The 21713-nt window shown below is 29.0% G+C and overlaps 1 protein-coding gene across 3 annotated transcripts in view; it reads left to right on the top strand.

The window, feature by feature from the left end:
• Positions 1-21713, top strand: part of wdb (serine/threonine-protein phosphatase regulatory subunit widerborst) — an 81384-nt gene that overhangs the window by 19278 nt on the left and 40393 nt on the right. The window contains exon 1 of one of the 3 annotated variants that reach the window (XM_016054005.4): positions 13192-13330. The exons of the other annotated variants lie outside the window; for them this stretch is intronic. The gene's annotated coding sequence lies outside the window, so the exon portion shown is untranslated. Of the gene's footprint in view, positions 1-13191; positions 13331-21713 lie in introns of those variants that run through there. 3 annotated transcript variants of the gene reach the window in all.

Consider the following 21713-nt stretch of genomic DNA (forward strand, 5'->3'; position numbering starts at 1 on the left):
GTATATTGACTGAATTGTGACTTAAAAGAAATTTTTTTTAAAAAATAGTCGTTTTTCTGACTTCATCCATGCAATGAAGCAAACTTATATGGTATGGTGAATAACTGAGCAAGCTAATGAATAGAGGTGTGCCGATATATCGAGAAATATCGATATTTTAAAAAAAGCATTGTTCACATTTATTGTGAATGTCTTATGGCAAAAATCGAATATACAATAATTACCCACAGCAATAAATATAGTATCTTTAACACTAGATTGCCTAAGGAAGTCATTTTGACTGCTTTTAATTTCAATTAGAAAAACAATGATGTATATAATGACACAATTTCTTAGAATTTTGTACAACTTGTAATTTTTTTATTGTTAATATTTACTATTAACTTGTTATATAACTGTAAAAAATATTAAAAATTAATTTTAAACAAATTTCTTTACACATTATTTATACTTTTACAATCCAGTCATTTTGACTGCTTTTGAGCAATATAGGTATATACTAAGTTTCAGTCTTTCTAGTGTTAAATATCCTGTCTCATCGTTACGCTTTTCACTTTTTTTTTTCCATTCTAATTATTAGACCACCTGTTTTTCAAGTTTTGATATAAAGTTCATTGGGATCCAAAATTTTATTGTAAATCGCGCTCAACCTCCTGAAATGTGTGAAGGAGGGGCAACGTATAATGAACTGTCGCATAACCGAGGTTAAACAGAATCTGAAGAGTATTCGAGTTACAAAAAACAATAACCTGTACCTGTTTGTGTAAAAAATGTACTGCCTTATTCCAGTGATTTACTGTTCTTTTTCCCAAACTCCATTTCAAATTGGGTAAAACGACGTACAATTGTTATCATATGTACTCTGCCGCGGACTGGAATTTATGAATTTATTCTATTAGAAAAGCAGAATGATAATTTACCTCGAATATCTATCTATTCCCCTCCCCCCTTGAAATTGCAAAAGTCTGCCATTTCACTCAAAGCGAAAAAAAAAAAAAGTTGAGCGCGATAATTCCGCTTGATGAACGTTCCTTTCTTTTTATTAAAGTACAATCTTTACATTATCTTCTTCAGGACGAGATAAGTCTTTTTTTTCTTAATATTTTTTTTTCTCTCGGCATCTTCATCCCTGCAGTTTGGGATGCTTTTGTTCTAAGTCTCATATCTTATCTCGCGTTGAAATCTTGTCCTGGCTCTCGAAGTCAAGACAATGGATGAAAAATGTGTCTAGAATGTTGCAGTGCAGTTCCAAATATTTTTCTTCTGGATTCTGAATGCTAATTTCGATTAATAAGTGTAAAGGGAAAATGATTAATGGCCGTTTATCATTGTTGCAGGATTTTTCTTTTTACCTGTTATTTATTAGGAGAAATTGCGGAAGAGTACGCCTGTCTTATTAACAAGACAAAATTGTTTTTAGACTCGGTTGAGACGTAGCTGTAGAGTTCTTTAGCATTTTAACAATTATAGGTGCACCTCTGCCTTCTAACAAAAAATAAACTGGAGAAACGTACTTAACTAGTTCAGCTTAACTTATTTTTAAAATTTATTTTAATAAGCTTGAAGAAGAAGAAAAAAAAACGCTGGAATTTTAAGATTTCAAATCGAAATGTACAAATCGTTCGACATTTTGATTTTTTAAATTTTTTTTTTCTTTCTGAAACATGCTTAACAGTAGAAAGACTGAAACTCAGTATATACCTATATTGCCCAAAAGCAGTCAGAATGAAAGGATTGTTAAAGAATAACTAATGTGTAAAAAAATTTGTTTAAAATTAATTTTTAATATTTTTTTTTAATATTATTTACAGTTATATAACAAGTTATTAGTGAATATTAACAATAAAAAAAAATTTATGTTGTACAAAAAGTCACAAGATTCTAAGAAATTGTGTCATTATATACATCATTGTTTTTTTTCTAATTGAAATTAAATAACAGTCAAAATGACTTCCTTGGGCAATCTAGTGTAAATACCGTATCGTGATCTGTGACATAATATCGCCAAGTCTTGGCAGCTTCCGGGTAGCTGCCCACGAGAATCTTTAAAAAAAAAAAAAAAAATTAAAAACAGCACAGAAAGGGACCAACTCAAAAGGTTATAACTCGTAGCCATCCCCGGGCAAACATCTACATGTTTTTTTCTTCTTCCCTAAATTGCAAGTTTAAAATCTATTTGGCACCTTGGCGATTTTAGTTGGCGTAACAGATCACGATAAGGAAATATCCCGCTTAATACTAATGCTAATTATTGAATGAATGAATTTTTTAATTTATGTGCAGTAAAAAACTGCAATGAAAACTTTTCCTGAGAAAAATTGAAAACTTGTTATTTGATTTTTCATATAGATGACGGTATTATTTTTTGCTCGAATTTTCAAAAAGAATTTGTGCATTTAAAATTATTTAAGAAATCGTAAGGTATCATTATAAATATTGCTAAAAAAAAAATTTCCTTCATATTTTCCCTGGCATACTTAGTTTATGTAATGCTGTTTAATCAGCCTACATCTAAATTCCGCGGGAACTAAATATTGCTGATTCCAACAGCCATGTGACTCATCATTTGATTCAGTTGAATAAATTTGTCTTAAAAACATTTGTATATCTAGTTAACATTATGTTCGTAGCAATTTTTTTTAAAATTTTATTTCTTTTATTTTTACCGTTTTTGCTTCCTATTGTCAAAGAAATGTCATTGGGTAGCAGAAACAATATTAGCTGCAAACTGTAATATAAAACGTCTACAATATTTTCATGCGCGCATTTTAATGTGTTAATGTCTAGATTTTTTTACTTCTCTATCCTTTGATGCGCAATTTTTATAACACAAAGCAAGAGGGTTCAACATAACTATGATATAACGATCCTTTGTTACTTGTTTTGAAATTACTTCGTAACTGCTGCATGTTCGCAGGCTGTAAATAAAAATAGTACTTTATTTTTTGAAATATGCCTCTCTTTTTTTTCTTATTCAAATATTTAACGATGTCTCGGAGTCCCCAATTTAAATAAGCGTGTGTTTGTTGTTACAGTACCATAGAGAAAATCGTCTTGATAAAGTTCGTGACACTGTTTCACATTTTTTTAAAATAAAAGAAAGAAATGATGAAAAAGAAAGAAAAGTTTACGAAACAAAGAAATTAGGTATTTGGAGAAGTTTTGTTTTCCAGTAGGTTTGCTTTATCTAATTTTGAGAAAGAAAAAAAAAATTTTTTTTAGCACCTTTGAAATAAGGGAGTTTCTTTAAGAAATGTGCGTATTTCTCAAGGACCTGATTTCCCTAACCTGAAAAAACCGTCTAAAAAACCCAAATAGGTTTTTTTATAACTGCATTAATAGCTTCCATAAGTATTATTAATACATAATGAAACATTTATAGAAATCAACTCAAAACTTTTTTGTTCTAAGTTTGTTTAATGTCAACCACACTTGGAAAATATTGCAGTTTTTCTATTTTGATGACTAAAAAAATCTCTAAAATGCCCTATGTGTAAAATATTTACTACATTATGCAACAATTATGAAATTTATATAATCTGCTGAATTTTTTCCTATCCATGTTGGCAGCTATGTGCATTTTATTATTAGGAAATCAGCTCTCGATATTAAAATCCCAACAACACATATTGGAATATTTATATTTCCACTACTTCTGTATTCTGTGCTCTAAAATTTTTAACTAACCTTTTTAAAAACGCATATTATTAGAAATTACAAATATTGTGAAGGTATTCTCTCAAACATTTGTGATACTAATTCTCAATACAATTGAAACCAATGTTATAACAAGATACAATATATAATATTTTTAGAATCACAATTCAATGAAATAAAAAAATTATTTTTAAAAATACATTTAAATACTATTTTCCTGACCTGTAAGTGTTATTACATTTAGTGATATTTTTAAAACAATCACCTTGCATGTTTTAACCGCTAAAATACTTGCTCTCGAATTTAAGATCTTATGTATTCCTTGTTGAAATACTAGAGCTTATTCTAGAAGCTCTCCGTCTCTGTATTTAGCATAGGACACAATTAAACAATTGGAAAAGTAATGCAGAGTTTTATTGCATAAATACATTTTCCTGTTAAAAAAATTAATTCGAAAATGTCTTTCATTTGAATTAAAATAAATAATTTATTTATTTGATTTAAAATTTAGTAGTTCTTCTAGTTTTTCATAATTCTATAACAGAATGATAAATCCTACAAAGATAATTGGTGCCCCAACTGTCTGTAAAAACATTATAGCTAATTTATCAATGCAATTTACATTGATAATAAAATCGTAATAATTATGGTTATTAATGGTTTAATTATTAACAAGGTTCCCACGGTCCTTAAAAGTCCTTAAAAACTGCTCAATTTTTATTTTGGAAAATAAGGGCCTTAAAAGTACCTAAGTTTGGTACAAGGGTTTTAAAAGTCCTTAATTTTTCAGTATCGCTATACTTGATAGGAATGAGTTTTTCAGTCTTACAAAAATATTTTTTTAAAAAGTCATTCTTTTATCACCTAGAATGAGACCATGCATTGAAGTACAGCATTTTAGAGAGACAAAATTTATGGCCTTTTCTTTTTGGCATAACAATATTTAGCATGATTGACCCATAACTGAATATGTGATGCATCTCTAGCAGCGAAATATAAAAACTTGTTTTATTAATGTTTTCCCAAATTTCTTTATTTATTACTCTCTCTCTCTCTCTTTTTTTTTTTTTTCTTTTTTTTTTTTAATGTATGAAAAAATTTGCTAATCTTAATTTCTGCACTTAATTTTGCTATTGAATTTCAATGAAATCATTGAAAATGGAATACGGATTAGTTTCGTAAATGTTAACATTTAACAATCTGAAAATATTTTTCAGAAAAACACAACCCGGGTTAGCAAAAAGTGTCTGGTCCTACTTTGGCGAACCCTGTTAATTAATACAATTATTATCATTAGTTACATTATAATATATAAAAAGAATTATTATTTTTTTTAAGAAAGGTAAATAATTGGCACTGTCACTGCTGGTATATTCGATGATAAACAATTCCACTATTTCTAAGGTCTTCAATTTTTTGAAAAAGCCCTTCATTTTTGCTTTGTTTTAAGACTGGGAACCCTGATTAATCAAATTAATGGTATTTATTATAGCAATAAGACTTACTCTAGGACTATAAAGAATTACGAAAAAAAAGAAGGAAAAAAAATGAAAAACTCAATTTAGTTTGAAAAAAACCCACTTAAACCCTGAAAAACCCTTATGGGTTGGTTTTTCCTGGATAACCTGGATTTTTTACAACCCTGGTATTTCTTAATTTTATTTTATAGAATTTCTTAAATTATTCCCAGAGATCTGTTTAGAAGAAATTTGGGTCCGTTAACGGACCCTTCACAAAATAATTTATCTTTTAATCGGACCCTTCACAAATTTGTTTATCTTCATTATTGTTTTGTTAATCGAATAAACCCTTTCCGGGGGGGGGGAGACAGGTGTAAACGAACTAAGGTTTGTCTTTCGCAGACGCTTCTTCCTTTATTCGTCCGAAATGAATATTCTGCATTCAGCAATACAGGCTAAATACCAAATATTTGTATATTGTATCTCTAATTTAGTAGCAGCAATTGCTGTTTATTTTTGAAAATTTAGTGGTTTTTTTTTTTTAATTGTAGTTTTACAGTGTTGAGAATAATCTTGTATCTATTTACAATTTAAAAACTCTTTTGAAATACTAGCAGGACCCTATTTGCACAAATTCACAAAAGCAGGACCCTGGTTCAAAGAATGTGACTTAACGTTTATTTTATATTCACAAATTACGAGTAATTTTTTCACAATTTTAGGAAACAGGACCTTTCACAAAATGTCTGGACAGACCCCTGATTCCATATTTAGATATCCCAGACATATTACCCAGGCTGTTTCTCATCCTTGTCATTAAATTTATGTTATGGTGGGTAACGTAATATAGTTTTAAGTGCAGCGTTGTATGGCTGATTTCGACTCTCATGCCATTAGACTTACATTCTATTGAAGTTCAATTCTATGCATCCCATTTTCTTCATTATGCTGGTAATGCATATATTATAGTGCCGTTACAAATCCCTTCGTTTATAATATTAATGTTTTAGGCTCGTCACAATGTTAGATGTTATGTAAATATTATGAGTCACATTGCTCTGGGCAGAATATGAATGTAGCGAATAGCTTCAATGACCTATTACGCAAAATATGTTGAAAATCTAGTCTAAAAGTTAAATTTTAATCAGGAGCCATTCTGAACTAATGTTACCATATTTGGTATTTTAATTTTATGAAAATGTGCTGGATCGTCAGATTTCTACCTGAATATTTATTTCGAACTGCAGATTTTATCGCGCTAGTATCCAATATAATAAATGATACACCTGTCGTAATATTTATTTAAAAAAAAAAATGTAAGAATTGGTTTTTCTTGACAGATGGTCCGTTACTGTTTAAACATTCTCTTTTCTTTTATTTAAAGTGTGTCATCCTCAGCAGTTCAATTTTTTTCATATTAATATTTATGAATTTGATTAAATAAAATAGATTATTTTTTCTATAAAATTATAAGCTTCATTTTTTAAGTAGGCTTAAGGATACACACGAAAAAAATATTAATTTCTGTTTCTCTCTTCCATTAGCATATTTTAATCATAATCAGGGGTCTGTCCAGACATTTTGTGAAAGGTCCGTTTTTCGTGAAATTGTGAAAAAATTACTCACATTCTTTCAACCAGGGTCCGCTTTTATGAATTTGTGCAAATAGGGTCCGGTTATTGCAAAAAACTTTTTCAAGGACTTTTTAAATTGTAAATAGATACAAGATTATGCTCGGCACTGTAAAATTATAATAAAAAAATTAAATTTTCAAAATAAACAGCAATTGCTGCTTCTAAATTAGAGATGCAACATTTGATATTTAGCCTATACTGCTGAATGCAGAATATTCATTTCGGACGAATAATGGAAGAATCGTCTGCCGAAGGCAAAACTTAATTCGTTTACATCCATCTTTCTTGTTTTCTGCCCTGGGAAGGGTTTATTCGATTAACAAAACAATAATGAAGATAAACAAATTTGTGAAGGGTCCAATTAAAAGAAAAATCATTTTGTGAAGGGTCCGTTTTTATGAAAAGATATTTTGTGAAGGGTCCGTTAACGGACCCAAATTTCCTCTAAACAGACCCCTGATAATGGATTATCGAATTTCTATTATAATAAAAGATATGGTTTCCAAGGCTACTTTATTAAATGTGAAAAGGAAGAAAAAAAGCATTCCCGCAAAAGTTCATTGTAGGCCGAAGAGGGGGAGGGAGATTAATATTCCATAATTTCGTGACCAACAGACCATGATGGTGGTAATGTGGTAAGCATTGCGCACCGACTACCTTTACTCCCCTAACGAGCTGGTATCCATCGGTCTGCAGCTGAGTGCGCTTCAAGGCGTCACCCTGAATCGAACGCCAGTACTTCACAATGACAGCTCTGTGCCTTAATTACTGAGATGGTGAACCATATCGGCAAGCAAACTGATTTTAGTTATGCCTAAATTATTTTTATAAATTTACTGCTTTTTTTTTTTTATTTGTAACTGTTACTCTGACGGAGATAAGACACAGGTGTACATTTTATCATAGCTGGCAACTGTTCCAATTTTTTAGCCTTGTTCCTAAAATACGATTTTAGGTCAATGTGTTCTGATTTTTCGGTATTCTAACGCCTTTTCACTCCTTATGCTGATTTTTTTTCCAACCCAGAGCAGGTCTAAAAGCTAGAAGCAGGGCATGCCATTTTTCCGCTTACGTTCGCGAATCAAAAACTTATAATTCTAATAAATTTTAAAACTTTCGCTAAATCCCGTTAAAAAGACATTTGCTTATGATTCTTCTGCCCATTTGATTATTTTGGTTTGGCAGATTTTCGCTATGGAATCTGTTAATATCGCGTTTCTTATTTCCGCAATTTTATTATCGATCATCGATTTTTTTTATTTACCTGCTTTAGAAGTTACGCGTTGTGATTTCTATTCACACAATTTAAAAATCCAATATTGCGATTCGTATTCACACGATCTGAAAATGATGATTCGCTATTTAATAATTCAATATCGCATGTCCGCAAATGAGAATTTTCTTGAATGAGTTAATATAAAAGTGTGATATTCTTCATTAGTAAGTAATTTAGTTGAAGATGCTTGCTCAAAAAATTATGTTAAATATGAAACATATATGGCTTATAAATTGATACCTTGATATCGATTTTTTGCGCAAATAATTTTCCGGATTTTTCACTTTCACAATTATCCCTGATTGGCTTATCATGCTTTGCGTTCCTATTTTTCTTTTTATCAAGTTATTTTTTTTTTAAATATTAAATCCAAAAAAAATTATTATTATTTTCTTCATTCATATTCAGGAAATTTCAGGGATGAAAAATAATTGTTTCGAAGTGCGCCGCGTTTAGAAGTTTTTACCTGTAACTCAGATTTCATGCTGTATTTCGTAATCATAAATTATTAAAAAGTTAATTATAAATAATATTTTTTTAACTTGCTTGGACCAGAATGAAAGCAAAATAATGAAAAAAGTATAAAAAAATATATTTAATAAAAATATTATGTCAAAAGGTTTTAAAAAAAAAAAATTCTAAATAAGGAGAGTAACTGGAGTAAATGATTTTTCTACAAATAACTATGAGATAACGAAAGTTTTAAAAATGTTTCTATTTCTTCTTAGATAATGTAAAAATACTGTTTCCAAAAATAAAATTTTGTACTAGGTATTAAATTATTATTTTTCAGAAATTTATTTTCCTCTCACACAGTCCATTAAATTTTATTACACAATTTTATTTTAATAAGTACAGAAATCTTAAACCTGTTGCCATTTTCTAATTACTTATTTCCCTCTTCCTATCTTCTAAATTAAAAATGTTTTTTTTTATTTATCTTATGATTTAAAAAAACAATCACAATTGGAAAATGTAATTAATTTTCAGAATGTTTTTTGGGGCGGCGGGTAGTAAATCCAGCCATTGTATACCTTCCTGACTTGTTTCAATTCTCGGAAACATTAATATATATTTTTATTTGGACTTGCCAATTGAGAAACTAAGTAAACTGAAGACATACGGCCGAATCCTTGTACTCCACCTTCTCTTGGTTACCATGGAGACCGATGTGATGCGTCATATGTGACGTCATACTATGAAATGTCTCCTCCTTTCATCTGCCTTGCTTTTCCATTTCTTAGTCATCTTTAAGCAACATATTTTTTTAAAATATAATTGACATAAAAAAGAATAAATGAATAAAAACGTATATCTTTTCTTTATATTAGAAACTTTTCGATACTCTGTTCAAACATTTTTTAAATCCTATAAACTTTATCTTATTAATTTGTAACATATTAAAACTTTATTTTAATTTTAATTTTTCTGATGCTTATTTGCTGAAATTAATTTTAATTTTAAATTGTACTAATATTTCTTTATAATTAATAATTGGTGAACGATTTTTTTTCTTCCATTTTCTTAGTTTGAAGAAATTTGTCAACTTGGAAAAATATTAAATTTTTTACTATCTCTTAATTTGATTTAGTAATTAAATGTTAAACATGCTTTTCTGTTTGTTAATAAATGAAATTTAGTGAACAAAAAATATTTTCTCTTAACTTTTTGTTTAATTTTTTTTCTTTAAATATAAAAATTAAGATGAGACCTATAGAACTGTTTCCAAAGGATTATTATTATTATTTTAAAAGCTATCAAACTAATCCTACTGGATTATTTTTCAAAATGTTTTCTAAGTGTTCCTGAAAAGTTTTCAAAACTATCAAATAATCAAGTTATTTTTCTTAAATTTTTTTTCCTCAGTGAATCGGATTAAAATCGATGGAAATATCGAGTCTGAGAATAGCAATGACTGTTTCAACCAAAAGTCATTTAAAATTTGCATAAGAGTCGTATTCCATTCATTTGAGCGTCTGCATAAAGACCACTATATCTTTGATATATATAAGCTTTAAATATAATCGATAAACAAAACTAAAAATCATAATAACATTAAGTATTGGTAAAATAATATATATATTTATATATATATACACACGCACAACTATTGAATGAATATGTCAAAAACTTGTGATGTTTTAAAATATGTAATCTGTAGTGTGGGACAATATCGGAATTTTAATACTACTTCAGGAAAAATCGATATTTTCTGATAAATCCATTAATTTTTGCATTATTAATTTACTTTATTTTTACATTGGTCAATATTTTTGTTCATCAATAAAGTATATCAAAGCTCTCTACAACATCGCGTTCGATAATACTTGACATTGTTTTTTTCGATATTTATCGCTGTTAAAAATTAACGCCATGCAACATTTGTTGTAACAGCGTTAACGTATACTGGGAAAATGATTTTTGAAATATTGTTATCGCTTTATTAAAAACATATCTATATTTTTTTATTCTTTATATTTCTTGATACATGATCATCTGTTGTAACAGTGTTCAAGTATATTTGGAAAAATAAGTTTTAAAATATTATCGCTACATTAAAAAAAATCTCTATTTCCTGATTTTTAATATAGGTCTATCTTTTTTATTTATATTAAAAAATTTCTCATATTTCTTGATATATCGCGCACCTTTAATTCTATGCGTTTTGATTAGATGTACATTAGATTTGAATTATATATTTCTGATTTAAACACACCTTTCTGAATTGAAACCTGATTCGCATGTTTAATTCCTTTTTAATAATCAAAGTTTGTTTAGGATTTCGTAAATTTCTGTGAAAGAAAAATGGTTGAAGTGTTAAAACTTATCGATTAGCCTTTTTCCTCCTCTGCAAAGCCGTTCTAAATGCTGTTAGATGATATTATCGTTTGTTTTCTTGCAAGCTTAGACCATTAACAGTCCATATTAAGTCTGGCGTTACATTTGCAGCCGCAGTTTCCGCTCATCATTAAGCGGTTACTTGCTGGATCCATTGATTTATCAAACATTCATATGAATCGATAATTACCACGTTTCTCTTTCAAATATTTCAACATTCATGTGTCATTGGATCGGCTATTCATCAAAGGAGATCCCTTCCCTTGGCGGCTAAATTTAGAGTCCGTAATCTCTTTTATTGCATTTTGTAGTCGATAATTATGTTTTGAAATGCCAATGGTCCAATTCTTTCCGATTCTTTATCTTTACCGACTGTTATTTTTTTTAATAACTTTTAAATTTTTACTGATTAAAATGCAATTTAGCAATAAAGCCTGTAAACAGGAGATAACTGTAGTGACGTACCACTTAACTGCCGAATTTCGATTTTTTTTCCCCGCCTGATTTCTTTTATAAAACTTAATTAACAATTCTGTAATTGCATAAATTTGGTGTATTGGACTGGGAGACTCTCCACAAATTGTACAAAGTGATTGAAGCATTAAATGTGTTTTTGAAAGATTTGTTTTGGAATATCCAGGATTTACTGAATTTAATAATGAAATAAAGAGTTTCTGTCTTTATGTGTGTGCCATTCTTATAACTCTATAAATATTAGCACTAGCGTCGTGAAATTTCAACTGAGAGAAAGTGGTATTTTTAGCCCATAATCCGAAATTTCGGTTAAAAATTTCAATTAGATCGTTCGAGAGAGACTTCTGAAAAAGAATTTTTGATTGGTTTAGCATTAGCCAATGTAATGTTTTAATTTTAACTATAGGTGGTTTTATACATTTTTTTCAAATTGAAGGTAACATTATTGATGTTCACTTGTTTATAGTTCCTATTATTTAAAAAAAGGGGGAAAAAATCTTCAAAAATTTATTTCTCACTGTGTCAAATAAAATAAGTGATCAATGTGAACGTGGTAGCATGGCGCGAACTACGTCATCAAATTAGTATTTCTTAAGCAATATAAAACCTCGTGCTTATTTTGTTTATTGTTTTTAATTTTTTTTTATAAAGCTGAATGAATTAAAATCAACGATAATTGAAATAAAAAGAAATATATTATGCACTGAAAAGAAAAATTAATAGAGAAATGGTACTAATTTGTTTAAAACAGTGTTTCCCAAAGTGTGGTACGCGTACCCCCAGGGGTACGGGAACAGTTTAGTGGGGGTACGCGTTCTTATGCGAATTATCTTGCAACAAACGAAAATTTAAATTTTTTTTATTTAAAATCAAAAGCAACCATGAAAATTTGCAATAAGGTATTTTTCTTTTGGCTATTTTTGCAGAGTTATCAGTTAATAATTAGTGGTGTCAACAGCCAATTTTGATTTTTAACTTTTGTGCAATTTTTTTATAGTAAATGTTTGTAATAAATTCTACTTATTTAGATTATTCTTTAAAATATAGTTTTTATCACTCTAACACAGAATTTTTTACAATAATTTGAGAATTTTTTACCGAAAATTTTGTAACAAAAATGAAAAGTAAACATTTTTTTTAAAAATACATTAATTTTTCTAATAGTGGTACATAGAGTTACGAAAAATTTAGAAAGGGTACGCAAACGTCGTAAGTTTGGGAAACACTGGTTTAAAAGAACTTCTAAAATTTGCCATTCTATAATTGACGCCAATGATGCTTAATTAATTTTACTAATATACACTAAACGAAAATTATGTAGTAAAGAGCAAAACTGATAGAGAAATGGTAGTAGTTTGTTTAAGAAAAACATTAAAAAGCTGCATCGATTTTCGATATCTGGCCTAAAGAAAATAATGCTAGCAAAATAAATGGATTAAAAATTAATTCTGTTAATTAAACTAGATTTTTATAGCAATTATGAACGGTTTTAAATAATTGACTTTATACATTCTTTTTGTTAAAAGAGTTTCAATCTGTTTTTTCTCCACTGTTGAAGAAACTTGCCATCATTGATTGATTTAATACCAATAATCAATTTTACTATTAGATTCCTTGTATGAGAGAAAAACTCGAGTGTCCTTACTTATTGATTACACTTAACAGCTGCCTTCTTGAGAGAGAAGTCATCCACCAAATAATCTTAGTTAACTTTATAAATAGAAATTGTTGCATTCAATTTAAAGATCTCAAAATAGTTGGCTCTCCAAACATTGGTTTACTTTTGGCTCCTGACCCACAACTTCTTGTTCCTGACCTCATTGTAGAACAACAAGAGTATTTGCTTCACTTTTCATTATCAATTGTTTCTTTGCCTTTCAAGTTTGTTGGTGAGTGAGAAGATTGTCAGAATGCGAACTATCATTCTGTCGGTCCTCTGCCAGAGTTTGGAACGCACATTTCTGATAAAGGAATACCATGCATTTTTAGAAGTACGTGTTTTAACATGTTCTATGTTTTTGGCATGTTTGAAAACCTCCCATTTATTGGATTCCCATGTGAAAATTATTTAAAATTTCTTTTCAACTTCATTGATCTCACTCCTTTGTCGAATTGTAAATGTTTCCTGAATTGTGTGTCGTTTTAATTTAAAACTTTTAAGTTTCTGGAATAATTTTTCGAAAATTATGGAAAACGTCTCTATATCCGCATTGCATAAATTCATGTTTTTTCCCCCCTTAACGTTGTTAACTCTTTTAAATGGGAATTTAGAAATTTTTAAAGCGAAGCTGCTTTTTTTTTTTTTTTTTTTTTTTTTTTGTGTGTGTGTGCATTGTATGCTTCCGCGATGAATATAATTTTTGCACGTTTGTAAGGCCTGAATAAAAAATTGGAAAAATAAGTAAGACGTCCCTAAAAGACGTCCTCCTGGTAAAGGTTTTTTAACTATACAATTGTAGATTGATTGTTTTTTCAAGCTCAGCTGGGCGAAATAGTGGTAGTTTTACTTTACGTAAATTTAAAAATTTACTCAATTACATTTTTAAACGTATGTGACGATTTTATAAAAATTGAGGTTAAAAAAAGATGTAACTGCGAAATACATACTGCTGCCTATCAGGGAATACAAAATCCTATAGTTAAAACACAATAATAAGAATTTAGACTATCAAATGAAGAAAAAAAATTTTAAGGCTAGCAATGTCAGAACTATTTGACGACGTTGGATAAAATCGCAACAAAAACTATGAAAAAAATAACCCAAGTAAGAAAAACAGAAGAAACTTTTTAATAAAGAAATATCAAGCATTAAGTTAAAATATTAAACAGTTTATAACTAAAATCTTGTTTAAATAAAAGTATAAAAAAAATTTTTTTAAGGTTCATTCAAAGGTCTAAAGTAAAAGTTTTTTTGATAATTAAAGAGCTTTTAAAATATCATGTTGAAATATGCAGATGGAACGAAGCTTCAACCTGGCTGTATAACCAAATATTGAGCGAGCTGTGATTCGGCCTGTAACAATTTATGTTGTAAATATATCTTTTAAAATTATTATTTTGTAAAATATTGTCTTTTAAGTTATGACTTCTCAATCCGAGCTCCCTTATTGGATACATTATTTCTGCCTAATACTGTATACTTTTTTTTAAACTGAAATTTAAAATCAATAGGTAATAAAACTTTTCTCTGCACTAAATTTTAAATATATGTATTTGTTTTTTTGAAATTGAAAACAGTGAACGGATTTTTCTTGAGTACACAGTTCTAAATTTCAGTGTTCAGAAGCACAACAGCTATATGTTCTTTATTTTATCAAAAAGTTGTAAACTGTTTAAAAACTAAAAAGGGCTCAAATTGGACATAGTTAGGCATAAAAAAAAATTAAAATAGTATTTGGTATTAGAAATGAAACTTTACATTGAATTCAATGTTAACAATTCAAATTTCTCTGAGTCAATTATCAAATACTTAACATCTAAATTTTATGTTTCCGATGTACACATTTTTAAATTTAATCATTCAGACACACAACAGCTTCAAGTCCTCGAGTTTAGCTTAAAATTGTAAAAGAAAAAAAGAAAATAATAATAATAAATTCAGAAACAAAACAAAATTAAACTTGAAATATGGAATAATGAAGCAAGCCAACGCTTGAAAAGAAATTCCATCGATTTTATAATCACGTATAAGCGTTTTATTTAATGTAGATAGTTATAGGTATAATATTTATTATTATTATTTTTTTTAATGTCTGTCAGCAGCATGTAACCAATTTCATAGTCATTGATCAAGATTCTCATCATTATTAAAGAATTATCAAAAAATAAATGAAGTCGGAATTTTTATTATTTATTTTTTATAGACCAAGATATCAAGAGAGTATCCATTACTTGCGAATCCACACTAGATCTAAATATTTATTCTAGGTTAATAATTAACATACTATTAAATACTTTTTATGGTTATTACCATCTCAATGGTTAATTAGATATAATGGATTTCTTAAGTAACTTATGTAATAAGTAGTAAGTGCTTTAATTAATAAATTATAAGATACTTTTTAATTGCTTAAAATAAGTACTAAAAGGAATAGAGTACATTATAATTTTTATTATGCAAAGTGAACATTAATATAATGCTATGAAAATAAAGGGAAGGATATAAAGTTTTGATTACATTTGTTATTTTAAAGGTAAAGCCAAATTTTTGATTTATTTATTTAATAAAAATACTAAATAATGCCAACCCAGCAATTAAACTTATAGTTTTGAAAAATATTGGTAAAATTGTTATTATAAAATAGTATAATAAACCCTTGAATTGATTAGTAGAATATTTATGTACTTATTACAGTGTGGATTATCAAATATGACGATGTAATTTTAATTTTATAAAATAACGATTATAAAATGTATCGATGTTAGTTCAACAGTTTTAATAAGTGTTTAAAACAGTTCCTGAGTTTTTTGTGAAGATTTTAAGATTAAGTGAAACCTACTGAAGCAGTAAAATAAAGAAGAGTCGCATGGATCTAATTCAGTAGCCACTATCTGTAAAGCATTTCATCGCAATAATTTTTTCGCAAGTTAGCAATCATCCTTTCAAGATGATATATTATCTGATAATCTTTTTGTTTGTTTTCCTTTTCTTTTCCTTATTTTCACATTTAAAGCTGAGATTATATCTTATCTATCTCTTGCAAATTATAAATAAAAAAATTTTATACTCTGAAAATAGAACCAATTTTAAACATCTCAAAATAATAAGTGATTAAGAAAACCAACATAATCGTTTATTATCAAATCTGCAATTATGTTTATTGGTGTCTATCACTATATTAGTGACCAGTAGTTTTTCTTCTTTTTTTTCCCGCTACGTTTTTCTGATTTAATTGTGAGATTTAGTGCTTTCACGCAGTACTTTACATGATTGTTTTCCGCAGCGCTGTTACTGCAGGAAAATTTCGGTTCGCTACACATTATGCGTAGAACATATGCGTGGAAGTATCGTGTGACAATGCTAAATCTCACTGACTTAGAATATAATTCAGAACTATTTTTCAAATCTCAGATAGGAATATTATATTTATATGGTCGCAAACGTGATTCAGAAGACTATGAAACGAAGGCGCTAGTGTCCTTAGAAAAGCTGGCCAGGATCTTGAAGACAGCTGACCACAGCTTCGAAGTCTCAATTTATGGAACAAAAGAAGTTACGTTAACCTGTTTTTTTGTATCAAATTATTATTATTTGTGACTTGTCTCGCATTCTTTATTCTACCTTTGTGGCCATGTAGCGTGTCTGCATTGCGTTTGCGACCATATATTCCTGAATGATTCTTGTTTATTATGTTCCTGAACTGCAAATAGATTTTTGAACAATAGTTCTGAATCACTCTGTAAAAGCCATCATTTCACAATGGCTCCGGGCTTTCCAGTGAGGGGAACCAGGTTCGAATCACAGCCATGGCTGAGTGATACGAATTTTGGATTTGAATTTCCTTGCCGGCGAGCTAACCGGAGGAGGTTTTCGTGGTTTTTCTTCCCGTGTAACGCAAATTAGGTTTGCTTCCATCAAAATGTCCACGAATGCTAGTTTGACTCAATACTTTATCAAAAATTTCTCTTGTCCTCTTGGTTAGGTTCAAAATTCAAGGCTACATTGATAGTCGTTAACGCAGAGTTGGATCGGCCGTTATAAAATAAAATAGGTATAATAATCTCTTTCCTTGTTAAAAATCACTTAATATATGAAAGGCTAGTGTTAAATATTTGATCTAGAATTTCCGATAGCCATGTTTTTGATTGCTTTGTGAAGGTATATGGGTTTATCCTGTTCAGGTTGTTCAAAACACTGGTTCCGCGACCTTAATTATAATCTGTAGCAATTGCTTGGTTTTCTATTGATTACAATTTTAAGCTCTTTGTGAAATTCGAGCAGTAGTGAAGTAAAATGATTTTATTTATGGACCCCATTTAACTTAAAATCCAAAGTCACTTTTGTTGGAAAAATATTATATTTATTTATTCTAATTATTAGGCCTTATAATGATTAAATTTATTATAACAATTATTTCATCTCTGCAATAAAAGTAATAAATGCAAAACAGTTTATTTTTCTTTTATGCAAACCCACATAGTCGAATTCTTCTGGTACCATACAAAAGTGTTTATGTGTTAGGCTTTAAGTTAATTTTTAAAAATATTATTTATGTAGATGGTGTTTTATCTTCATCATTATTATTAGATTTTGTATAATTTGTCGTAAAGGCTGTTATTTTGTTCCCTTTCCAATTCATTTAGATCAAATTTACTGCATTTATTGAAGTTTGTTTTGTTGTATTATAGATGAAGTTCGATCCTAAAATATTAAATTGATAAATTTCTTCTTTTTTTTTCTCCCGAAGACTGCATTAGTTTTTAAAGAATTGCAAAGCATTTAAAATTTATATTTGTGTGCGTTAACTGTTTTCATGACAATCCTGAAACAACACAAAAGTGGAACTAATGTTGAATTTTATTTGCAATTATTATTTTTTTACTATTCTAAACTTCTTGTCGACCTATTGTTTTAGTAATGATATTCATGCTATTTAATTTCTTAGAAATGTTCAGTAAGTCAAGGCAATGTGTACAAAAGGCATATATACATATCAAATCGAGTTTTCTCCTGCTTACTTTGATTCTTTATTGTGATACTCTTTGTTTCTTTTTTTTTAACTACCATGCCCCTTGAAAAATGAGATAGGTTAATAAAAACGTTTCGATCAAAGGAACGTGACACCGACACGCGTTTTTCAAGAAATGAAGTTCTTTTTTCTGATAGATTTCTAATGAAAATCTATTAGAAAAAAGAACTCAGAATTCATCTCATCTTTTGCCGTGCTTTGTCCAAATCTACTCTTGTGTACCGCTACTGGGAGGCCAGGGGACTTAAAGATTCTTAGATTCCAAATCAGGGGTGGCCAAGCTCCTTGATAGTCGAGCCATTTTTCAAAATTTGAAATTTTTCACGAGCCGCAATTAAATACGTATTTAAAAGGTATGAAGAAAGGTATTAAAATTTTTTTTTTACATAAACTAAATTCATTGAGAACATATATAAGTAAAAGTACAAAATATGTGTATTGAATGTAAGTATTAAAAATTAAACACATTTATTTGACTTCTCTTGACAATTCTTTAAAATTTGGTGAATAATTGGTGTCAGCACTTCTCAGTAATTCTTTGACATGCTGGTTAGTTAATACTGATTGGTTTTTGGATTTCACGAATTTTAAAGTGGAATAAAATGATTCACATAAGTACGTTATTCCAAATATTGAAATAATTCTGCAATCAGCCTTTTTTAATTCAGGATACTTCGATTCTGGTACAAATTTCCGAAATTGGGTAATCGACGTCGACTTATATTTTAATTGTAGAGCTTGATCTTCTGGCATCTCTATTAATTCTAATTCTCCAGATTCTTTTGTGCCATAATTATATATTGGAAATGAAAAACTCACCTTGAATTGAACAACGTTGCACTTAGTCTTTCATATTTGTTCTCAGTAATTTAAAAGACATTTTGAAACACACACGGAACGATACTAATTTTTTTTTAAATATAATAGCACAAAAATTAAAAGGGAACTCGGGTACATTTATCGAGAGCCACAAATAATCCTTCAAAGAGCCGCATGTGGCTCGCTAGCCGCAGGTTGGCCACCTCTACTCTAGATGGTTGACCGTGTAAAGCTAAGTGCAAATGGCGCTAGGGATTAAAATTCATCTTTCGGGTTACTACTACTTCTGACTGATTTTTACGCCTAAGCTTGAAAAAACGCACCATTCAATATTTTTATACCCGTAGTGCTTACAATATAACGCTTTTTTTCAATCTAACTTTCAACGAAACAAACAATACATGAATTAGGAAGACTCCGCAGACTTGCTATGACGTTACTCAAAAAATAACGAATGGCGCTATTTTACACAAATATGGCCGAATAAGGGATAACACTCAAAACATGGTAAACCTTACACTTTATTTATGCTGTGATATTAATTTTCTTAAAAAAAATTTTAGGCTCTCGACCAGTTGGAATTTATAAATTGCTGATAACTCTTATGAATGGTGAAATTACGTCTAAATTGGATTTTAAAAAAATCACAATAATAAAAATACCTAGAATATTAGGCCTGTTCACACATCGCTTGTAAGCATAGCATAAGCGGAGGGATACACCGGAAGTTTTCTAAATTTCTTCCTGTTTTAGGAAGCTTGTTATTGTTTACATTAAGTCAACCATCCATCGATACAAGACTATTAATTATTTTAAAATATTTGATGAATGTATGAAATTTTTTCATCGTATCTTTCAATCAATACTAATCTTGGAATTGGGTATTTTGTCAGATCTTATCTTGAATTTATAGGTCTGGAGCGGCATCTATTCTAGTTCATAATTTGATTTTAATTTATGTCTAAACTGAAAATGAATGAGCTGAAATCTGATTTTCGTTCAAATTAAAATAAAAATTGGTGAAAATAATTCTTGAAAATGGTTATTAGCAAAACATACATCTTCATTGTTATTTTTATTTGATGCGGTACTGATGGTATTTCTCTAAATGCATTCATTATTCATTCAATATATTGTTGCTAGAAAATACGTTATTTTATTTTTCTTTCTACAAGAGTATTTTACTGAAAAAAATTTTTATAAAAATAATAGAAATATAAGTTAATAATGGCTAATTAATTATATTTAAATTTAGTGTCAAGTTACGAAAATCGTTACTGATTAAAAATATTCCTAATTCCCGTTACCCTTTTACGAAACCCTAAAATACAGCGGAAATACCATTTTGGGAACCGCAGCCCTATATAGTTCCTTATATTTATTGGTACAGTTGTCTTTTAATCTTAATATTTGTTTATAAAAGAAAATGTGAAGTAGGAAATTTTATTGTTTAAAAACCTTCGAATTATGGTTCTAGTTTTGTTTGTAACAAAGTTCGAGGAATAATTTTGCACAATAAATCGAAATAAAATAGAATAGGAATAAAAATATTACCTTAAAAATTAAATAAATTTTTTTTCTATAAATTGCTAATCTCTTAATGTCTAAATTTAAGAACAACTTTGAAATGCAGTTCGAGTGTGTATTGTTTTATAATAGTTATCATTCATTAAATGATGGATTTACCCTTACAATTTTTATTCGTTTTATCCTTATTATTTCGTTCAGTTATTGCAAAGATCATTATTGGGTTGAACTATAAGTGGCCAAGAAACATATTTCTAATTGGGAGTATGTATTTTTTTCTTATTATTATTAATGATATAGTAGGATTAAGCCGGTGTTATCAATTTTCTGTTTGAGAACTACATACAGTGAGTTACAAAATTATAAGACCAACCCAAATATCACTCATTTTTATGGTACACTGTTTAAAATCATTAATTTTAAAATATTGCAGCAATTGAAATTAATTTTATTTTAGGAAATAAGTAAAAAAGTGGAAAGAATTAATTTAGTTACACACAGCTGACGAAAAGTGGGTGTTGCATAAGACCACCTATTTCTTTTTTTAAAATTGTTTTTGAGTTTTCCAAATCGTTTTTATTTTCTCTTTGGAAATCGTATGTAAAGTGTAACTTTGCATTGCAAAAAGCGCGAACGATAATATTATAAGGAAAATTAGAATTATATTTATTTGTTTTTTTAAAAAAAATTCGAAAAATTTGGTTTTTTAGAGGCTCTGGAAAGTCGGAACGTGAAATAAGTAGGTTAATTAAACGTTCCGAAACTGTTGCTCGTAATGTTTAAACCAAAAGAGGTTTTTATGGAAAATATATAAGATCTGGTAGGAAGCAAAAATTATCAGCTCGGAAAAATAGATACATTTTCAAACTTGCAACGAAACTGAACTTACTCGCAAGATAACTCAGCAAACAAGTGGAACGATCCCATACAACTATCTGGCGCACTTACAGATCAAATTCGAATGCTGTTCTTCGAAAATCACAAAAGAAAGCTAAGACTGTTAAAGCATCATGAAAAAGAGAGGCTGAAGTGGGCAAAAGAGATCATGTCCTAGGATGCTATGTGAAAAAATGTTCTTTTTTTCCGATGATACGAATTTTATTTTGGATTATTCTTATGATAATAATTACTGCTGGCATGATTTGCGAACAGAGCGTGATTTCTTCAATGGGAGATGGATGGTGGCTTGGTATATGATCTGTGGAGCTTTTGCATATGATGGTAAATGCAAACTGCGGCAAATTTCTGAAGAAATGGTCTCTAGTTATCAACAACTACTTTGCTTTACCAACACCTTATACTTTTTGGTCCACATTTTAACTTTCTAGGAGGGTTAGAC

This window comes from Parasteatoda tepidariorum, chromosome 6, assembly GCF_982258835.1.
Source record: "Parasteatoda tepidariorum strain Cologne lab strain chromosome 6, Ptep-v5.0, whole genome shotgun sequence".
NCBI lineage: Eukaryota > Metazoa > Arthropoda > Arachnida > Araneae > Theridiidae > Parasteatoda > Parasteatoda tepidariorum.